Source organism: Ceratotherium simum, chromosome 3 (genome assembly GCF_057802395.1).
Source record: "Ceratotherium simum simum isolate JZ-2026a chromosome 3, ASM5780239v1, whole genome shotgun sequence".
NCBI classification, from domain to species: domain Eukaryota; kingdom Metazoa; phylum Chordata; class Mammalia; order Perissodactyla; family Rhinocerotidae; genus Ceratotherium; species Ceratotherium simum.
Genome location: NC_141902.1, coordinates 97,784,548 through 97,794,481, shown reverse-complemented (window position 1 = coordinate 97,794,481; position 9,934 = coordinate 97,784,548). Strand labels below are relative to the sequence as shown.

At 34.7% G+C, this 9,934-nt stretch overlaps 1 pseudogene; it reads right to left on the bottom strand.

Annotated features, from left to right (window-relative positions):
- Positions 1-485: 485 nt before the first annotated feature.
- On the bottom strand, positions 486-5,285 carry LOC106802088 (olfactory receptor 4C16-like; annotated as a pseudogene).
- Between the last annotated feature and the right edge of the window lie 4,649 nt (positions 5,286-9,934).

Genomic DNA, 9,934 nt, shown 5'->3' with positions numbered 1-9,934 from the left:
TGCCCCTGTTACAGGAACCTTCTACAGTTATTTGAATCTGGTACCAAACAGAAACGACAACTAAGTTGAAGGTCCATGATCACAAGTGATGAGACAGAATTGTCTAATAAATGAAAATGTTTGGAAGACTTAAAAGTTACCAGGTTGTGTAATACGCATATAAGGTAAGGGTATCTAGAAGCAGAAACTCCAGAAGGCAACATTGAGAAGGGCAAGTTATACACTAGGTGAAATCCATAGTGATGCTAGTCAGGCAAGAGAGACAGAGACAACATAGTAAGCAACATCTAAGGTAGTGGGCTGTACAACCTCTTTATACTTGGTGGTGTCTCTTCCTCTACGTAAAATTGACACAACACTAACCAGTATGTGTGTTCACATTACTTAGAATCCTGAAGGAACTAACTGTCATACCCTGAGATAGTATTATATTAACTCCACAACAAGAAGATAATATTATCTAGGGACTTCTAGGTCAGTTCAGACTATAAAGAAAATTTTGAAAGGTCCAATCGTCTTTTTTCATCTGAGATCAACTTCTGCTCCATAATTTCCTCATGGTGTTTTTAACTTCTGCATTCTTTAGTGGATAAATCAGAGGGCTGAATAAAAGTACTCCAAGTGTGTAAAACACAGCTATCATCTTGTCCATGGCTAAGGTGGTTGCAAGACATGTGTATATAAATACGCAAGGACCAAAGAACAAGATGACAATGAAAATGTGTGACACACAGGTGGAGAGGGCTTTTCTCCTCCCTTCAGCACTGTGGTTTCTCAGAGAATGCAGGATGATAACACAGGAGAACATCAGCAAGACAAAATTCACTGTACAAATGGCCTCACTGTTGGACACCAAGAGTAGATCAACCACGTAGGTGTCTGTAAATGAAAGTTTCAGTGAAGGCTGCAAGTCACAGAAATGTTATCATTCACATTGGGACCACAGAAATAAACTCAAAGTCAGAAAAATCTGAGCTGAAGAATGCACACAGGACCTCACGCAGGCCACAGCCACCAATGTACCACAGAGCTGTTGGCTTATGATGGTCACGTAGTGCAGAGGCTTAAAGATGGCCACATAGTGGCCAACAGCCATGAGAAATAGGATGAGGATTTCTAGACTACCAAAGTAGCCTAGAAAACACTTGGATCATGCACTCACTGAAAGAGATAGTGGTCTTCTTGAACAAGGTATCCACAATCCTCCTAGGAGCTGTGGAAGTAGAGAAATAGGTATCAGATAATAAGTGGAAAAGGAAGAAGTACATTGGACTCTCAAGTGCCCAGCTGGTCTTGGTAGTGGCAATAGTCAGCAAGTTACCCAACAAGGTGCCTGAATAGAAAATCAAGAAAGTGGCAAACACTATTTTCTTCCTAAGAGGATCCTGGGTCAACCCAAGCAGAATAAACACAGTCACATTATTGTTCAGCTGCGTGATTTCATGAATAAAGAGAAGGGATGAGCATGAAATGGACTTTCTGCAAAAAATAAAGGAATTAATTTATGATGTGCTATGATATATTATGGAATATTTTAAGCAAATTAATTTATGATGTTATGTGAGATTATAGAATATTTTAAGCAAAATTAAATATTATTCATCAGGTACATTCTAACTGTGATTTCTTAATGTCACTTCAATACTTTGTTCCTCAATTCTTAATGACCAGGTCATTGGATATATTCTGACTCATTGGGCACGTTGAGTCTCAATTAAGCATGTGAATGTGATACTTTCCTACAGCACACTTCAAATACTATCTTTTGTTAGATTTGACATTATTCTGATTAATTTTGCCAATTCAATAAATATAAAATTGAGATGGTCTCCATTTTATTATTTCCTTCAGTTTTTTTCATTTTAATAAATCTTGGAACCCACATTTTACATTGTGTATAACTTGGCCTTTAGGATATACATGACTGCCCTTGTAGGTTTATGAATAATTATAAACAACCCACACACTGCTTTTAAGATAAAGAATGTATTCTTTATACATTCATTTATATATCATATATAGTTATACACATTTATACAAATGTATATTATTTAGAAATACATAGTGTTCTCCACTTCTCTGCACATTCTCTCCTTGAAAGAAGGAACAGGAAACACTTATGGCCTTTAAGTAATCTGCTGCAAACTTCAAGCATGATTGTGATATTATTTCTTGACAAATACTACTGAACAGAAATGAATGTTCTTTGATAGTTGTTATTATCTCAAATATCCCCATTTCTATTTGTCTTTCTTCAGTTTCTGAAAAGCAGCCCTTAGAGCACTCAGAGCTTCTGAAGTTACCTTTCTAAATTAAAGGGGAGATATTACTTAATAGTTTGTTCTCACAATTCATTTTTAGTTAAAACATTGCAGTTATGTACATATAGTTATGTACTCTGTGACTACAATGCATGTTGGGGTGTCACCAGGCTGATGGTGTAGGACCAGGTCATGATTGTAATCCCCCAAACCCCACATTCACAGAACAGAGCAGAGAAGCAGAAGTAGAGAGATGTGGTTTTAGAAAGAGGCTTAGTAGATAGTCAGTAGTTGACTTCTTTATTAATTATTTTCTGCCTTAGCAAAAATCAATGATTATTGACTATTGAAATGTTACTTCTTTCAATGAAGTTTTTTTCAAATTTGAAAAGGAATATTATCAAATTTGAAAAGGAACAGTTCCAACAACAAAACCTTTCTCTAGATATTTCTTGCAATTTGATGTTGGAAGAGACACCACATGCAAGTAAAAATATAAACTGATATATAATATTGTTAAATATAACCCGGAAGAATTACTTATCCTATTGTCTTCCTCCCCAATCTCACCCATATCTCCAATATATTGTCTTGAAAGTTGTGAGTTGACCAAAACTCAGTCTATGATAGACTAACTAGACACAAAATTACCCTTTTATTTTTTCTCTCCTTTAGTACATTTTCTTCTCGATGAACTTGAAATTTCTGTCATCTTCCTCCAGATCAAAACCAACTCTTGAGAAAATGTCTGATAAGGTTATTCACTTTGGAGTGCCAAGGATAAAAAAAAACTCTCTTTGGACTTTGTGATCTTGGACAAAGATCTGAAACTATGAGAGAAGTGAGTCTTGGTACCATAAGCATTACAATGAGCTTTTTATTGCCTTTATTCACTTAAATGAGTGCTGTATCATATAATATTAGCATTTGAAAATATGGTAGGCATTGGAAGCAAGATGAAATGAAAGTCTCTGTCACTCTGTTTAGTGAATGATTTTGGCCACTCTCTTGAGAGTGTAGCTTTTTGGGTTGGATATTATCAATTCTATTAGCCTGTCCATTTCTAGGACAAACTTATTTCTTTTTTACATTTGGATATATATACTTAAAAAATGAATAATAGTAAATATATATAATTTAGTTAACACTAATAATTGTGGATCTTCATCAAATATTTAATTAATATTTAATCAATAGTTTTATGATGACATTAAAAGTCTACACCTCAATCTGGAACCATAAAGTTCTTTTCTATCCATTCATGTTCCAAACAATCCAGACTAATTTAGTCCTATATTTATTAACTTCTTTGAAAAATATTCTCTATGGCCTCAAGTACATTTCAAGGATTCTCTTTCTATGTTAAAGAGATTTTTAATTTATTTTGTAATCTCTAATAACCCATGATCCAGAAAAGGGAAATATAATTTTCAAATCATCAAATATTTATTCAAGTCTGTCATAAACAGGGTATGTTGATAATGCAATGGGACCATACAAAGACCAGTAAATATATCAGGTGACTCTCTATAATGGAAGTAATGTAGTAGGTAAGGATTTAATGTAACTAAATTTAATAGTAGCTAACTATTTAAAAATGAATAGTTGTAGAGTATCCAAACTCCTTTTGTCCTTTCCTTTCTTGATGTAATGCCTTTCTGTTTCTAGCTGCTTCAACCTTCTGTGAGCTTTAGGACCAAACTGCTGAGAAACATCCTCTAGATGGCTTTTGGTGATTGTCTGTTAGAAGAGAAATTCATTCTCTTGATCTCTAAAGGCTTTCTTTATAGCTTTTCTTATAATATTAGATATTATTCATTATAACACAAGATGAGTGTGCTTATTTTAGCTTCCTTCCTGGAATTAGAATATTGGAGAACTATGTGTTTTCAGGATTTTATTTTCCACAGTTCCAACTCAAAGCTTTGTACTTTGGAGGTGCTCAGTAGGAGATTTTAAATTGAATATTCTCTATTACTCCTTAAACATGATAATATTTATTTAATTGTTGTTGTACTATACTGATGACAAAACATATTCACAACATAAATTCACTGGGGCCTTCTGTCTATTCTGTATGGTAGAGAGACAAATATGCTTCCAATTTATAATACCAGAAAAAAGAAAAATGAGATCAATTTTAAATGACTTTTGAATAGTGTACAACCTGGAGTAGAAGATGTTGTACTCCAAACAGTGCCACATGGCATGTGAGACATTGAAATTATGATACCCATAAAAATAATCATTTTTTCATGAATTTTAGGCCCCTAGGGATATACAAAAAGAGAAATTTTTTCATATCCTCCTAATATTGATCCATGTTTTTATGTGTGACAGTGCATGACCACATGTCCAGTTTTTTTCCCAAAGGAGTGTTAACACCTTTCACCAGATTCTCAATGGAATCTGACACAAAAACAGATTACAATGATCCAGAGACAAAACAGCATCAGTAACATAGAACATCTTCTAATAACTGCTTTACTCATCTTAACTCTTCAAACAAGATAAGACAACTTTAAAATAGCTAAATTTGTCAAAACAATAATAAGAGAATGTGTTGGTTTGAAAATGGGTGGGTAACAAAGAAGTAGTGAAAGATAATCAGACAGGAAATGGTGGAGAATAGATAAGGGGGGAACACAGAGTGTTGTATGGCTCCTTCTCTGTGTCTACGTTTTATTGCAGATGCTACGGTAAGAGGCATTGCTTTCCTTAGGCATTGTCTCTTCAACTACCCACCCTTCCCTGATTGAGTTACACTAGATTTCTATCTTTGGGAGAATCCTTACACACAGTTTATACCTACAATGAATTTAGCATTCTCTTTGGGAATGTTTACAAGTTGTCCTGAGATTCTTTACCTCTCAAAATACCAAATAAATGAGTAACATAATCTACGCTCCTTGATCATCACTCTGTGTAACTGAATCAAATGATTCCTGCTTATCTGTTCAGGAGATGCCCTGGAAAACAGCTTTACCTGAGAACCAAAAAGTCATCATGAAACTCAATACCCATTACTTATATTTCTTGTATCTAGTTGCCCCAAATGACATGAAATTAATATTTATATATTCCTCTTTCTGAATCTTACTAAAGAAAACAGGTACATTATGGAAGGTTAAGGTAGATAAGATCACATGTGGAAGAACATTGGGCAGGGAAAAACACTGATGAAAAAGGAAGGTTTTTACCGAAAATATTTTCAGGAACTACCCTCCCACATATATGGCATGTTATCTTTAACTTTCACATATGGCATGTTATCTCTCAGTTTTTAGCCTCCTCATTCTCATGTTTCCCTTGAGCTTTCTCTAAGTAGTTACTCTACTTTTAAATTAAATCTCAGAAGTGTGTCAACTGTAAATTATAGCCTTATGATCTCATTTTGGAAGCATACAGGGAGCAATAATTTTATACCCTGACAGAAATTCTACTCAAAGCTGTCTGTTGGAGATGGAAAAGTGGGCATTCTCCAGAAGTTAAGTGACAGTCACTGCCTCCATTAACTTTTTCTATAATTTCTTTTTTTTATTGCAGTAACATTGGTTTATAACATTGTATAAATTTCAGATGTGCATTATTATACTTCTATTTCTGCATAGATTACATCATGTTCACCACCCGAATATGAATTACAATCCATCACCACACAAGTGTGCATAATTCCTTCCACCCTCCCCTCTTCCCCTCTGGTAACCACCAACACAATCTCTGTCTCTATGTGTTTGTTTGTTGTTGTTTTTATCTTCTAATTATGAGTGAGATCATATGGTATTTGACCTTCTCCCTCTGACTTATTTTCCTTAGCATAATACCTTAAACGTCCACCCATGTTGTCACAAATGACTGGATTTCATCATTTCTTATGGCTGAGTAGTATTCCATTGTGTATATATACCACATCTTCTTTATCCATTCATCCCTCCATGGGCACTTAGGTTGCTACCAAGTCGCAGCTATTGTGAATAATGCTGCATGCATCTTCATGCATTCGTGTTTTCATGTTGTTTGGGTAAATATCCAGCAGTGGAATAGCTGGATCATATGGTAGTTCTAGCCTTAATTTTTTGAGGAATCTCCATACTGTTTTCTATAGTGGCTGCACCAGTTTGCACTCCCACCAGCAGTGTAGGAGAGTTCCCTTCTCTCCACATCCTCTCCAACACTTGTTTCCTGTGTTGTTAATCATAGCCATTCTGACGGGCATGAGGTGATATCTCATTGCAGTTTTGATGTGGATTTCCCTGATAGTTAATGATGTTGAACACCTTTTCTTATGCCTATTGGCCATCTGTATATCTTCTTTGGAGAAATGTCTGTTCGGGTCTTTCCCTCATTTTTTAATTGGGTTGTTAGTTTTTTTGTTGTTGAGATGTATGAGTTCTTATATCTTTTGGAGATTAACCCCTTATCAGATACATGGTTTGCAAATATCTTCTCCCAATTGTTAGGTTGTGTTTTTGTTTTGTTGATGGTTTCCTTTGCTGTTCAGAAGTTTTTTAGTTTGTGTAGTCACATTTGTTTATTTTTTCTATTGTTTGTCTTGCCCGGTCAGACACGGTACTTGAAAATATGTTGCTAAGACCAATGTCAAAGAGCGTACTGCCTATGTTTTCTTCTAGAAGTTTCATGGTTTCGGGTCTTACATTCAAGAGATCATACACCATGATCAAGTGGGATTTATTCCAGGGATGCAGGGATGGTTCAACATCCACAAATCAATCAATGTGATACACCACTTTAATAAAATGAAGAATAAAAGTTACATGATCATCTCAGTAGATGCAGAGAAAGCATTTGACAAGATACAGCATCCATTTATGATAAAAACTCGGAATAAAATGGGTATAGAAGGAAAGTACCTCAGCATAATAAAGGCCATATATGACAAACCCACAGCTAATATCATCCTGAATGGTGAAAAACTGAAAGATATCCCTCTAAGAACAGGAACCAGACAAGGAGGCTCACTTTAACCACTCCTATTAAATATAGTATTGGAATTCCTAGCCAGAGCAATCAGGCAAGAAAAAGAAATAGAAGGAATCCAAATTGGAAAGGAAGTGAAACAGTCACTATTTGCAGATGACATGATTTTATATAGAAAACCCTAAAGAATTTACCAAAATCTTTTAGAAATAATAAATGAATATGGTAAAGTTGCAGGATACAAAATCAGCATAGAAAAATCAGTTGCATTTCTATACAGTAACAATGAAGTAGCAGAAAGAGAAATTAAGAATACAATCCCTGGGCCGGCTCCATGGCTTAGCGGTTAAGTGCACACGCTCTGATGCTGACGGCCTGGGTTCGGATCCCGGGCGCGCCCCGAGGCACCACTTCTCCGTCCAGCCCGGGGCCGGGTCCCGCGTACGGCAACTAGAAGGATGTGAACCTACAACATACAACTATCTACTGGGGCTTTGGGGGGAAAAATGAATAAATAAAGAATACAATCCCATTTACAATTGCAACAAAAAGAATAAAATACCTAGGAATAAACTTAACCAAAGAGGTGAAAGATCTGTACACTGAAAACTATAAAACATTGCTGAAAAATTGAAGAAGACACAAAGAAATGGAAAGATATTCCGTGCTCTTGAATTGGATGAATTAACATAGTTAAGATGTCCATACTTCCTAAAGCAATCTATAGATTCAATGCAATTCCTATCAAAGTTCCAACAACATTTTTCACAGAAATAGAACAAAGAATCCTAAAATTTATATGGAACAACAAAAAACCTCAAATAGCCAAAGGAATCCTGAGAAAAAAGAACAAAGCTGGAGGTATCATGCTCCCTGATTTCAAAATATACTACAAAGCTATAGTAACCAAAACAGCATGGTACTGGCACAAAAACAGACATGCCGATCAATTGAATAGAATCAAGACCCCAGAAATAAACCCACACATCTATGAGCAGTTAATTTCTGACAAAGGAGGCAAGAACAAACAGTGGAGAAAGGAAAGTCTCTTCAACAAATGGTGTTGGGAAAACTAGATAGCCACATGCAAAAAAAATGAAAATAGACCATTATCTTACACCATACACACAAATTAACTCAAAATGTATTAAAGACTTGAATGTAAAACTTTTTCTATAATTTCTAAACAGGCACAATCATTTCTAACTTTCTAGAACCCATAGCTCTTAGTGAGGACTTATCTTGTCACACTACCTTACATTCAAGTCACGTGTGAACTTTTCTACACTCCAGAAACTGTAATAAACCATAACACATGAAACATATTCCTCTATCTCTATACTGCAGTGATGGTTTTTCACATACCTGGTGCTCATAAAAGATTTACTGAATTCAAAAGATCATTTTTCACCAACACATATTTATTCTATTTATTTCCTACATTCACAGTAAATCTCAATAAACGTTGGACTGTTCTTTTTTTTCTGTTCTTTTCTCAGAGTATGTGAAAAGAGTATAGTCAAAATAAATATGGAAATATATTAGAAAATTATTTTGGATTATTTTGTAATGATGCGTCTCTGTGTAAAAAGATGGACATATCAATCACTTCCCTGTTGGAAGACTCTCTGAATTAACGTCAAGTCTGACCATGCTTTTTTCACAGCAACCTTCTCACAGAACACTGAAAAAAATGTTCTTGTCTGCATTCCAAGGGGAATATTTTAAGAAACAATGATGTAAGTTATTACCATCTTAGAGAGTATTATTCCCTAAAGTTTTCCTTACTTTGCTAGTCACAAACATCTCACATGTAATAAACTTAACTTTTGATTTGTCTATTCTGCCTAAAAGAATAGCAAATTAATCCTCCTTATGCTCATTAACCACATACATACAAGGATTCAGAGTTGTTAGGTGCTTCAGACTGACAAATAGTACCAGCAAAAAATAAGAATAAAACAAATAAATGGTGGAGAGGGTAGTAAAGAACAGAAAGAATAAAAATAGTGTCATTCACAAAAAGAAAATAGGTCATCCAGAAACAACTCTGCTCCCAATCAGAGCCTTAATTTGCCCCTCCCTGCATTTCTCATTAGAAATCTTGCAGGATAGAAGGGTATGAGATGATATATTCAAACCGCTAAATGAAAAAAATGTCAACCAAGAATTCAATACCCAGAAAAAAAGTGTCTTTTAAAAATGAAGATGATATAAAGACATTTCCCCATAAACAAAAGCTGATTGAGTTCATCACCACCAGACCTGCCTTATAAAAAATGCCAAAGAGCCTTCTTCAAGTCGAAAGGAAAGGATAATAAATAATAACATGAGCACATACAAAAGTATAAAACTCATTTTATATAGTTATATATGAAGACAAATATAGACTACTACCATTAAAGGTGGTATGTAAATCTCTCTTAATCTTAGTGTAAACAATAAAAGACAAAAGTTTTAAGAATAACTATAACTACAAAAGTTGTTTAATAGAGACACCTTATAAATAGATAGAAATTGAGACATCAATAACACAAAGTTATTGTAAAGCATAAGGGGAGAAGTAAAAGTGTATACATGATTGATGTTAAGATGTTGTGACTAAAATACACCATTGTAACAATAAGATGCTTTATGTAAGTCTCATAGTAACCACACATAAAAACACCAATAGATGATACCAAAGAGAAAAATGGAAAGGAATCAAAGAACATTACTGCAAAATATCAACAAAA